Here is an 11439-nt window from a genome sequence, read left to right on the forward strand (position 1 = left end):
GGGAATTTTTCTAAAATTGAAGAGTGTCCTCTCTGGTTTATTCTGAGTAGACCGATTTCTCTTAATCTGAGAGCCGCCTTGGCAGCTGTTTGCTTGCCGAACTGCTCTATTGGTAATAGGTTAAGCATAATGTTTAGTGCCTCTGTGGGTGTGGTCCTCAGAGCCCGCAGATATTAATCGCTTTAAATATTTTACAACAAATATTATAAAAAATAATTTGTAGAAACGTAATTACAGAAATTCACGCGCCTAAAAGAAATGCTGCATTCTTAAACCATGGAACAATTGTGACACGTAATTCACACAAAGCGGAGCAACTGCGAAATCAGATAACGAGAACTTTTCCGTGTGAAGACCGTTCAGAGTTGGAAGCTTCCATATCCTTGCATTTTACATAAAAGACCTCTGTGTTTTTGTTTTGTTTATCAATGATATTTACTCTTACTGCTCGTCAGAAAGACTTCTGCTTAAACAAATGTATTCGGTGATCATCCTTCATCCTCAATAATCATCCTTCATTTAGCTATACGGAAAATTTAAGAAAAAACGATAACAATTTAATTTAATTAAATAAAGGCATCCCAAAATATTGGGAGTTACCTTCGACAGTTTGCTCTCCTTCACAACGCATACAACCGCTATTGCCACTAAATTCCAAAATGGCAACAAGGTCCTCAAATCGCTTGCCGGCAGCACTTGGGGCAAAGACAAAGAAATGTTGATATCGACTTTCAAGGCAATAGACCGATCGGTTTTAAATTATGCTGCGCCTGTCTGGTCGCTTGGAACTAGTGAACGAAGCTACAGACTTGTCATTACTGCCATTAGGACTGCGATAGAATGTCTTTTGATGTCCCCACATCAACATCTTCACGACGCACAGTGCGGCCGATTCCCGAAAAGCTGGCCAAAACTCAAGAAATTAAGTAATTGATGCAAAATTTCTTACTCGGGGGTTGTCGGGGTCGCTGATTACGAATTTGATCTTAAAGTTTTGAAAATCCACCCCCTTCCACCCCTATTGGCCACCCCCTCACATGAAATAGCGTATATTCTAGAACATAATCAAGATGCATGTTAATTTATATGTTTTCGGGATCGCTGATTACGAATTTGATCTTAAAATTTTGAAAATCCACCCCCTTCCACCCCTATTGGCCACCCTCTCACGTGAAATAGCGTATATTCTAGAACATAATCAAGATGCATGTTAATTTATGTTTTCAGGGTCGCTGATTACGAATTTGATCTTAAAATTTTGAAAATCCACCCCCTTCCACCCCTATTGGCCACCCCCTCACGTGAAATAGCGTATATTCAAGAACATAATCAAGATGCATATAAATTTATATGTTTTCGGGGTCGCAAGGTAGCAAGTGGTAGCACCTGAATCTTGTTTTATTCAGTAACCATTACTTGAGTAACCTTTAGTAGGTTTCAAAGCAGTTTGTTTGAGCTTGAGACGCCTCCCATGCACGTCAGGAAGCGCCTCCTCAATTACGCGGACGAGATCCAAGACAAAACAGACCGACAATTACTAGATCGGACAGTGTTCAGACAGACAATTAACGACATTCATCGGGACTCTCACCACCTTCTTAAACTCCCGACCCCCGAATGCCGTCATCGGAGTCCAACCACCACCCATCGCAGACGAAGAGCTCCAACTTCCCCGAGAGTCCCGCGTAATCTTGGCACATTTACGTTCTGGATACTGTAGCAGGTTAAGCTCCTACCTATCCAGAATTGACCCCGACATATTAAACATATGTCCGGCATGTGATGGGATGTGATGGCACCCCGCACGACACTGACCACATTTTCACATGCCCTATCAAACCAACTCATCTAACACCCCTCTCCCTCTGGACCCAACCTGTCGAAACAGCAAGTTTCCTGGGCCTACTGTTAGAAGAACTAGACGAAGACGACCGGTGATTTACACTACACTGACAGGGCAAAGTAGTTAAGGATTTGGGCTTGCGACGTGTTGCTGCAAAGTTGGTTCCAAAGGACCTGAATTTCATACAAAAAAAGAACCCCGCCGATATCGCAAAATATATGATTTCCAAGGCTAAGCCATCGAATTCACCTGATATGGCTTCCTGTGATTTTTTTCTGCTTGATCGAGTCAAAAAACCACTACGGAGAACGTGTTTTCACAGCCGACAAGAAAAATCAAAGACGGCTCTGGTGGCCATACCGAAAATAGAGTTTTAGAAATGATGCGAAAGCTGGATCAAACGCTGGCATAAGTGCGTTGCAGTTGATGGGGAGTACGTTGAAGACGATAATATCACTTTTGAAAAATACACTTCTATTGTGAGTTTTCTGACTATATTCCAGGAATTTTTTATCAAGGTGAATTATGCATATGTATTTTACATTTATAAATTTTTGATTTTATGCCTAAAGACTGAACAGTTTTAATGTCGACAAATGGCTTGCGTATAACAGAATAGTAAACAATTTGATGTCGGCATATTTATCTTGAATAATTTGCGGAGGTGGAAGCCATGAAATAGATGAAATAGAAGTGGGTGTCACAAGAAATGAATGTAAAGAGATGTTTAAGCAATAAGCGTTTAATATTGGGCAACAACAACACATGCATATAACCGAAGATAGAAGTAAACAATGCCTTAACATTGAATAAATGATGTCATCGCCAAGACAAAGCAGATTATCAACAGCTTCCATTAACTATCGATTCGAATTATGGTTGTGCAATGGTGCCAACATATCAATGTTGAGCGAAGTGAAAAAAGTGATGAAAAGCTACTAGTGGTCTAATTCCGGAATGGCCAAGGAAATTTAACCTCTCTCTCGCCATATATTTTTGCTATAACTTACCACTTATTCATTATAATTTTTTTTTATTATACATATGTATTAAATCATTAAGTTTACATATGTTACATTTTTACAGTTGTTTGTACATCCACATAAACAAACAAGTATGTGCGGGCATGCCGGCAAAAAGTCCCGTACTCAGAAACCTTCAGTGGCGAAGATATTTGTACCGGCGAGAGGCGAAAGCAATGATGATTTTAAATAATGCATTCAATTCATGCAACGAGACTGACGCTTAGTGTACTATAGAAGAAGTGCGCATGCGTCAAAAGCCAGCGGCAGCCGGCAATTTAGCGCAGATACTTTTCTATCGAATGCAATGCCTCTGACTGTTGTGCTCACATTAGAGTTTTTTTGTTGCTTCAGTCGAAAAATATACAGTGTAACCATCGAGCAAAGAATTGCTATGAAATTTCACACGAAACTTAAAAATCACTACTTAAATTTTTAATTTATCGAAAGTAGTGTATGGAAATTTGCGTACGCTTATTTTAAAGTCGTTTAAGCTTTTTCAAAATGACCGAGAAGATGTTAAATATGATTCACGACTAGGTCGCCTTCCCACGCAAAAATTGGATGACAATATCGGAAAAATTGGTTATCTCGTTCGACTTGACCGTCAGTTAAGTATGCGCCTGCTGAGTCTGTAAGGATTGACAAAAATGCGTATGACAAAGAGGTAAGAAAAAATCAACTCAAATTGTGGAAGTATCAATAATGGGTCCCCTACAAAGGCAATGCGCCAGCTCATTCCGAATTGTTTGTCAAGCAGTTTCCTACCAAGTATAGCATCTACTGTTTGACCACCAGCCCTATTTGCCGCATCTTGCGCCATACGATTTCTACCAATGTTCTAAGATGAAATCTGTATTAAAAGGAAGGAGCTAACAGAAGAAAACTTCTAGTAAACGTAAAAATAAACACGCATGGAATAGAAAAAGATATTACGTCGTCGGTTGCGTTATATAATAGCCACACCTTGTACATTTCGCTTTTAAAAAAGAGTCCTAAAACGTAAAGCAAATACTTGTATTTAAAAAGATTCTAGTTTCGATCTTTTTCCCCTATCCTTTTTTTATAAAAGAACATCATTAATTTATCATATCTATTTACCTGAAATATAATTTCAAAACCAAGGCAATTTGCGGCAGAGGCTACCGGCCTGAAAAGACTGATAACTAAGAATCATGTAAATAAAAAAAAGCACAGGTGCATTAACGCTTTGTGACGATGAAATATCAGGTCGTCGATAGGGTGGACTAACCCCAAAAACCTTGCAAAAAATTTCGTGGTTTTATTAAAAATAATTAGAAATCTTTTAGAATCAATTGAATTGATCATCATTTGAATGAAATTGAAGATGCCTCAGACAACTGTGCAGCGCATTTTAATCGAGTCCCTAAGACTTCGTAAGGTCAATTCGAGATTTGTATCACAACAGCTGACACGACGTTCAAAAACCTGATTTCTTCACCAAGAGTTGTGAGTGAATTTCAGACAAAAGCAAATTATTTATTCGCACCGATTGCCGCATCCCGCATCGACCTGATTTGGCAACTTGCCTCTATTCGCGTTACTGCATTTGGCTGTAAAAGGAAGGCGTCATGAATCGATCGAAGTCATTCAAAGTGATGCGATCACCTTCTTGAAGAAAATTCCTAAAAAGGGCTTAAATAGCTTGCTTCATAACTTGGAAAAATGTATAAAATTTAAAATAAAGAATATTTGTCACAAATAATTTTTTTCTGTTTGCAAAAAGTCAATTTATTCTGGAATATAGGGTGTATATACGAGTACATACATATTTATGTATGTAGGCAGGTCAAAATTTTCGAATGATGATAGCAATCATTGTAGTAATGACTGCCTGCCCATGCACCTGTTTGTACGCAGATAGCATGAGTAGAAACTGAGAACGAAACTTAGTTACGCAAGATAACTTGAAATTGATAAAATTAATCCATAATCCCGACCACATTCAACAGGCCATTCAACACAATTTTTGAAAACTAGTAATTTGATATACTCGTATACTTAGATAACTAATGAAAAACAATTTTAAATTCGATTATTAAACAACTAAATCACTTAACGGAACTTGTTAAAATTAAGAATAAATTAAGACGAATCATTCGTATTACTGGCAATTCCTTTATATGATGCTAAGCCTGTTATTATTTTTTCCTATGGTTCCAGGGAAGGCCAAAGGGCCACAAGAGGCTTAGCGTGTATTATAGCCTAGACAGACCGCGACGTTAATCGGGATTACCCGATTTAATTCTGATTAAGGGGACAGATAAATGTAAAATTTCGTAAAAAAAAAAAATTTCATAAAATGTTAATATAATCCTTTAAGAATATGTCAAAAAATTTTTAGAACATAAATTTAAGTATTTCTTATATTATATTATAGATCGTCAACCGTGACGACTCTATTCTTTGCGTTCGAGGGCTGGGAGAGGTATAGTTACGTTGTACTGAAACTTTAGACGCGTTTTTCTCAAAACTATATATTTCGAATTGGCGTACACGATAACTCGAAAAGTTATTGACCGATCCTCCTAAAACTTTGCACACATCTTTTTTATGATATTACTTTGTGTGAATACAAGTTTTTGAAAATTTTTCGAAATAATAATTTTTTCGAAGCAAAAATAGGCGGAAAATTTGCCCCAAAATTCATTTTTTTTTGAAGCATTTTATTCCGCGCATTTTTTTCCATTTCTTTAATTCATATAGAAATTATGACATTATTAAACTAAAAAATTTTGGTTTTTTGTATTCAGGTCACTGACGCCGATGCTGCAATGCCCGCCGATTGAGAAGCCTCGCTCCGACCTTTCTGAAAGAATTGAGTGTACATCCGCCATTTTAAATAATTAAAATAAAAAATTTATATTACTTTAAGATATAAATAAACTGTATGCCAATTTTGAAAAAAATATATTGACTTCTTCATTTTAAATGAAAATCAGGGAAAATATGACCGTTTACAGGTATCTGTCCCCTTAAAATTGTAGTGTGGCAGGCGGTTGTTACACGGATTAGTGAACAGCTGATTTGTTTATTGGATACTTTTATCATAGATCGCAGGCGACAAATACGGGTATTGGTTGCGCTGAACCTAAAATATAATTATAATAAATAATTATTTGTAAAAAAAAATTTTTAACTGCTGTTTCTCAAACTGCGCTGAAATATCAAAACAATGAATGCAATTTCGATCGTGTTAGTGCAAACTAACATTGCATGCAGTTTTTCTTGCTCTTCTCTATAAAAGTTGAATTGTTTTTTATTCACAATAAGTGTTAACTGTCCTTTTTCGGCACTGTTGCCATCGAAAATTGGGAGAATTAAGTATAGTTGTCAATACGCTTCTTTTTTTTCATTGCTCATTTCACTCGGGAGCATAAGGCCTCGACAAGACTCAGTATTGCGTTGGTTTTGTTAATCTATTTTGCTCCCGCCGCTACGCTTTAGTTGTATATACTTAATTCCTGAGATAATTTCGAATTAAGGCGTTAATCCCGATTAACGCCACCGTCTGTCTATGCTTTTAGGCATAAAAAAGTTTAATTTGAACCTGGTTCTTAATTTTTTTCGAGCTATTCTAATTTTCCTGCAGGGTAGGTAATTTATATATGGTATTATTGTACTTCAGCCAATAATTCGCACCGCACCTACCCCTTTCATTTTAGTCAGCTGATGCCGTATTGCCATCGCATGCCATCAGCAACTCCCTCATATTGCACTCAACGTACTACCGCTTCCACTGCAGCTGTTAGCTGCTTTCTGCTGTCGGCCTCAGCGTTACCTAATTCGATTTTTCACAAATCGCCATCGTCGACATAATATTTATTAAGTGCGTGTGTAATGCGTAAGGTTGTTTTTTGGTCGTAGAAACGGAACTTTATGCAGGTAGATTTACATACACATTATTATAACACTAATATTTATGTTTGTATTTTACAATTGGTGGAACTTTGTTTTAAACCATTACTATAAATTTTATTGGCGATCTAATTCTATGTTAATCTCGCTTTATTTTTCGGCCCTGTTGTAGTTTTGTGCACTTTTCAAATACTCTTTGCAGGAATATTTGTTTAAATCACACAATACCGCTCAAACAACACATGAATATGTCTGTACGAACAGTGGAAAGATTAAGAAATAGATAATAACATTTTCTTCACGCAAATATTTTGTTTATTGGCTTCGTTTTTGCCATTTAATCAACTTACTACTTTTATAGTATTTTATCCCACATCTCTTATTTAACTTTTGTTTCTTTACTTTAAGATTAATCTATTTGTGAAATTTACACTCTAACGCTGCAGGGGGTTGTTGTTGGTATCTTGGGAACTTTCCTAAAATCGCTTTTAATGTACTTCTGAATACAATTTTCATTTAAACACAATCAATTCTCTTAAATTTTTTATTTGCCAAAAGCAAACAGCCGTTGCCAAAAGCATTCGCATTCACTTTTGCCATAGCCGTCACTATTATTGCGGTGATAATTCTAATAATCATCTATGCTCGTTCGTGTAAAACTCTACAAACAATCAAAGCAATTGTTTTCACTATTTTCGCAATTTTATCGCGACGTCTGCTTACTTCTTATATGTGTACATACATATGTTTAACACTTATTTTATTTAATAAACACCATTTCTTTAAATTTGCTAATTTTCGGTTTATTAAACTGTGAATACTTAAGAAAATAAGAGAAAAAAGTAGACGACTATTAGAAACCCTTCACACAATATTTCACCGAAACCGCTTGCTCACGTTACGTGAGAAGAAATTTAACTGGTCGCTTGTTTATCGAGAGTCTGTTTGTGTGCCTATCTACCACGCAGCTATCTAGCTGGCGCACGAAGTGTATATTCTCTCTGTTTCCGTCTCCGTAATCGCCTCTGTCAGTGTGGTAAGTTTCGGTGGTGGAAAGCCGCGTGTACTCCCATATGCATTGGCATATTTTACGACCCTGCAGAAATACGGATACTTCCGAACTGGTGCGTTTCTGGTGCGTGTAGAAGATTCATTGCCTATTTCCTTTTCCTTTTCAGCGATCGACTGTAAAAAATTTGTTTAATAAGGCGAAATACATACATATACACATATATACATACAAATGTGTGCTTGGTGTCTCCTTATTCAAGTTTGATCTGAAGAGGACGTCTACCAAAGAAGTAAAGTTTTTAAACAAAGCTCTACAGTTACGTCATCTTATTAATACCTGATTCTGGCAAATTCACTGAGAGCGACTAGCGGTACCGCGATATGCGCAACCTTCTGTATTCTCCCAACCGCGATACTTAACTATAAAAATGTTATGTATATCCTTTTTGTATGACCATAGTTATCCTTCTTATATTGGAAAAATGCTTATTTTCAAAGGTTTTGTTTAAATTGAATTTTTTCAATATAATGCAAATTTGTACGAATAATCTGTTTGCATATTTCGTTAATTTTCGAATATTTCTGATACGTTGATGAGTTTGTTTTATTTTGCAAATAGTAAAGGGGCACAGTTAGATGGAATAGATTAGCACTAAAAGTTAATCATTTGTTGTTTTTTTTTTTTTTTGCATTTTAGAAGAGCCAAAGTAAAGTTCAATGTAATGAAAGGATTAATATGTGTATATTTGTATGTATAGAAGTACATATTAATAATAATATGGTGGGTGGATTGGTTTTTTAATTGTTCAATCATGTGACTTAAAAACAATGTATAGACCATGCCGATAAGAATAGGAAGACGAAGATTCTTAAAATTACCGTTTTCCTTCTATTAAGATTATTGCTCAGATCATCTGTGGAATAAGTTGTCTATATTCTACGACTTTTTCTCGGCCAGCCCTTGTGTACTTTGAAACTCAACATTAGCTAGTAAACAGACGATCATCTATGCGAGCACAGAGTTCACCAAGTAGTCAAACAACCAGCTGAGAAGTTGACACGCTTATTCATACATACGAGTATGTACATAGGTATACATACTCGTATACATACTTTCAATTCAAACGCAAAAATATTGATATCTATTCATGCAGAATTTATAATACATTCAACTTTATATTCAACTTTAACTTTAATTTTGCTCTTTTTCATTTCTTTTGTGGTTTTAATATTTCGGCAAAACATATTTGCAGTAGTTGGGCATGAGTATTACACTCTCTAATCCGATTCTCTCTTTGCACATGTACATATTATGTATGTGTGTAGATATATGTATTTTGTATAAATGCAAATATATGCAATCTATTGCATCACTGCTAGGCATTGTTGATGTATGTATGTACATAAATCAAAGCGATTCCATCAATGACGTCATTATGACTTTATATACATACTTATATACACACTGGTACATTAATTTAGGGAGTTTCGCATACTTAGGTTAGGATTATATTTCATATACAAAATCTTATTTATATATGGCAGGAGTACAGAGCCAAATCCAGAAACCATAAAATATGCTATTGTATATTTATTGAAGTCCATTAAAAACGCTTCAGATACCCAGATGCAACTTTCAGGGATTTTAAATGTACCTCTTACTACTCGCCTATAAAATTTAGAAACATTTAAATCTATACAATACATACGTACACAAATCAATATACATACATATGTATCTACTATCAATCATCGTATTATTTGTTTCGCCTGTATATGTATTTACATGGCAACAAATACTTAATTTGGCTTTAATCTCATGCAAGATGAAAGCTAAAGCTAGCAAATATTAAGCATTAGACGTGTTTTTATGTTTTTTTTTCTTCAAACAGAAAAATAGCTTCAAATAAGCTTCGATACTCTGAAGTGGGAATTTCGATTATAATGGCATTTTACTAAAAAAGGGCTCCGAGTAAGTCGATTCCGCCTAATCTTAGAATCTTCTTTTCATTTTTAGTCGTTTACAGATTTTCTAATTTTATTTCATCCGCTAACTTCTCATTCATACTAAAACTATGCGATATTCTTGCTTTGTATTTGTGCTTCAATGAAAACTTTTGAAGGATCGCAAAAATCTGTAACTAACCTTGGCGGCTGCCGTAGCCGAATGGGTTGGTGCGTGACTACCATTCGGAAAGGTTGGAATCTCCGTGCAGGAAAAACCAAAATGACTAAAAAAGTTCTTTCTAATAGCGATCGCCGCTGGGCAGGCAATGGCAAACTTCCGAGTGTATTTCTGCTATAAAAAAGCTTTTGATAAAAAATATATCCCGCTGGGAGTAGACTTCAAACTGTAGACCCCTCGATTTGTGAAACAACATCTAGACGCACGCCAAAAATAGGAGGAGAAACTCGGCCAAACACCCAAAAAGGGTGTAAACGCCAATTATATATATACATATATATATAAGTATCCCTTCCGAATAATAGGATTTATCCAAGTCTGAAAAATAGCCATTCGCTTCTGCAATCACCAACTCGTTTGAATAAAATATTTTTCCTGCCAGCCATTTCTTCAAATTGTGGAACAAATAGTAGTCCGAGGAGCCAAGTCTGAAGAACAGGGGGGATGTGAAACGAGTTGGAACTCTGTTTTCATTAATTTTGCGACCGCAACTGCCGAACGTAAGCTGATGCGTTATCATGATGGAAAAGGAATATCACTCGACTACCTCGTTTCAAACTAATGACAAACAAAATAAATAGACCGATCTGGCTATATCGCGGTGTGTGTGTTCTTCCAAGAGATGCTACTAACTAAACATAACCTCGATACGCGCCAATAGTGCCAACTCTCTGGCTTTGCACGGGCTTTCCAAACGATCCTCTTATGTATCACACCCAGAAAACTGCTAAGATATAATTTAACATTCCCAATTATTTCGATGCAAATTAAAGAAAACCTTTTTATAAATATAAAATTTTAACTGAAATCTGTGCCTGTTCAATGACTTCGAATCCAACAACTCTTTTGTTTCCCTTTGCGGAAACCTTAAAAAGGATTAGGCCATACAACGGCTATCAGAAAATGCAACAATATCCAGAACGTAATTGAGTCAAAAAGTTACGCAGGTCTCGCGGAACAGCGCAGCTCTTCGTCTGTTATAGCCGGTGGTTAGATCGACATTCGAAGGTAGGGAGTTCGGGAAGGTAGTAAGAGACTCCCGATGAACGTCTTTTAATGTCTGTCTGTATATTGTCAGATTCAGAAGTTGTAGTTGTGTTTGGTGCTGGATCTCGTCAGCGTAGCCGAAGGGATGTCTCCTGACTCGCCTCGCAAGTGGCTCAGCTTCCACCAAGTGTCTACAGTGGTGTACCTACGGTAGCAACCCAGCAGAAATTGCTTGCAGACCATCTTACTGTGCTCCATAACAGGGGGCAGGGAAACGTCGTTGTGAAGATTTTGCAGAGCAAATACTCGTATCAGGAGATATCCCGTGGTGTCCCGATAACAGTATTCTGGCAGGTCTGAAGCTCTGTCCACTGAAGCTTTATCCACTGCCCCCTGCCTGGTGTGCTGAACATAACCCCCAAATAAACTTTTTCACATGATTTAGTAGACGTGAATAAGTATTTTGGTTTCGAAAAAGCTGATTTTCATCCTTTGTTTTGTTAAATTTTTGT

General features: G+C 36.5%; 1 protein-coding gene across 16 annotated transcripts in view; it reads right to left on the reverse strand.

Annotated features, from left to right (window-relative positions):
- LOC128856850 (blood vessel epicardial substance) overlaps positions 1 to 7670 on the reverse strand; it is a 67694-nt gene extending 60024 nt beyond the window's left edge. For 4 of the 16 annotated variants that reach the window (XM_054092260.1, XM_054092258.1, XM_054092257.1 and 1 more), the window contains exon 1: positions 6538 to 7670. The gene's annotated coding sequence lies outside the window, so the exon portion shown is untranslated. The remainder of the gene's footprint in view (positions 1 to 6537) is intronic. The other 12 variants (XM_054092255.1, XM_054092252.1, XM_054092246.1 and 9 more) reach the window with 12 other exon arrangements.
- Between the last annotated feature and the right edge of the window lie 3769 nt (positions 7671 to 11439).

Source organism: Anastrepha ludens, chromosome 3 (assembly GCF_028408465.1).
Source record: "Anastrepha ludens isolate Willacy chromosome 3, idAnaLude1.1, whole genome shotgun sequence".
Lineage (NCBI taxonomy): Eukaryota > Metazoa > Arthropoda > Insecta > Diptera > Tephritidae > Anastrepha > Anastrepha ludens.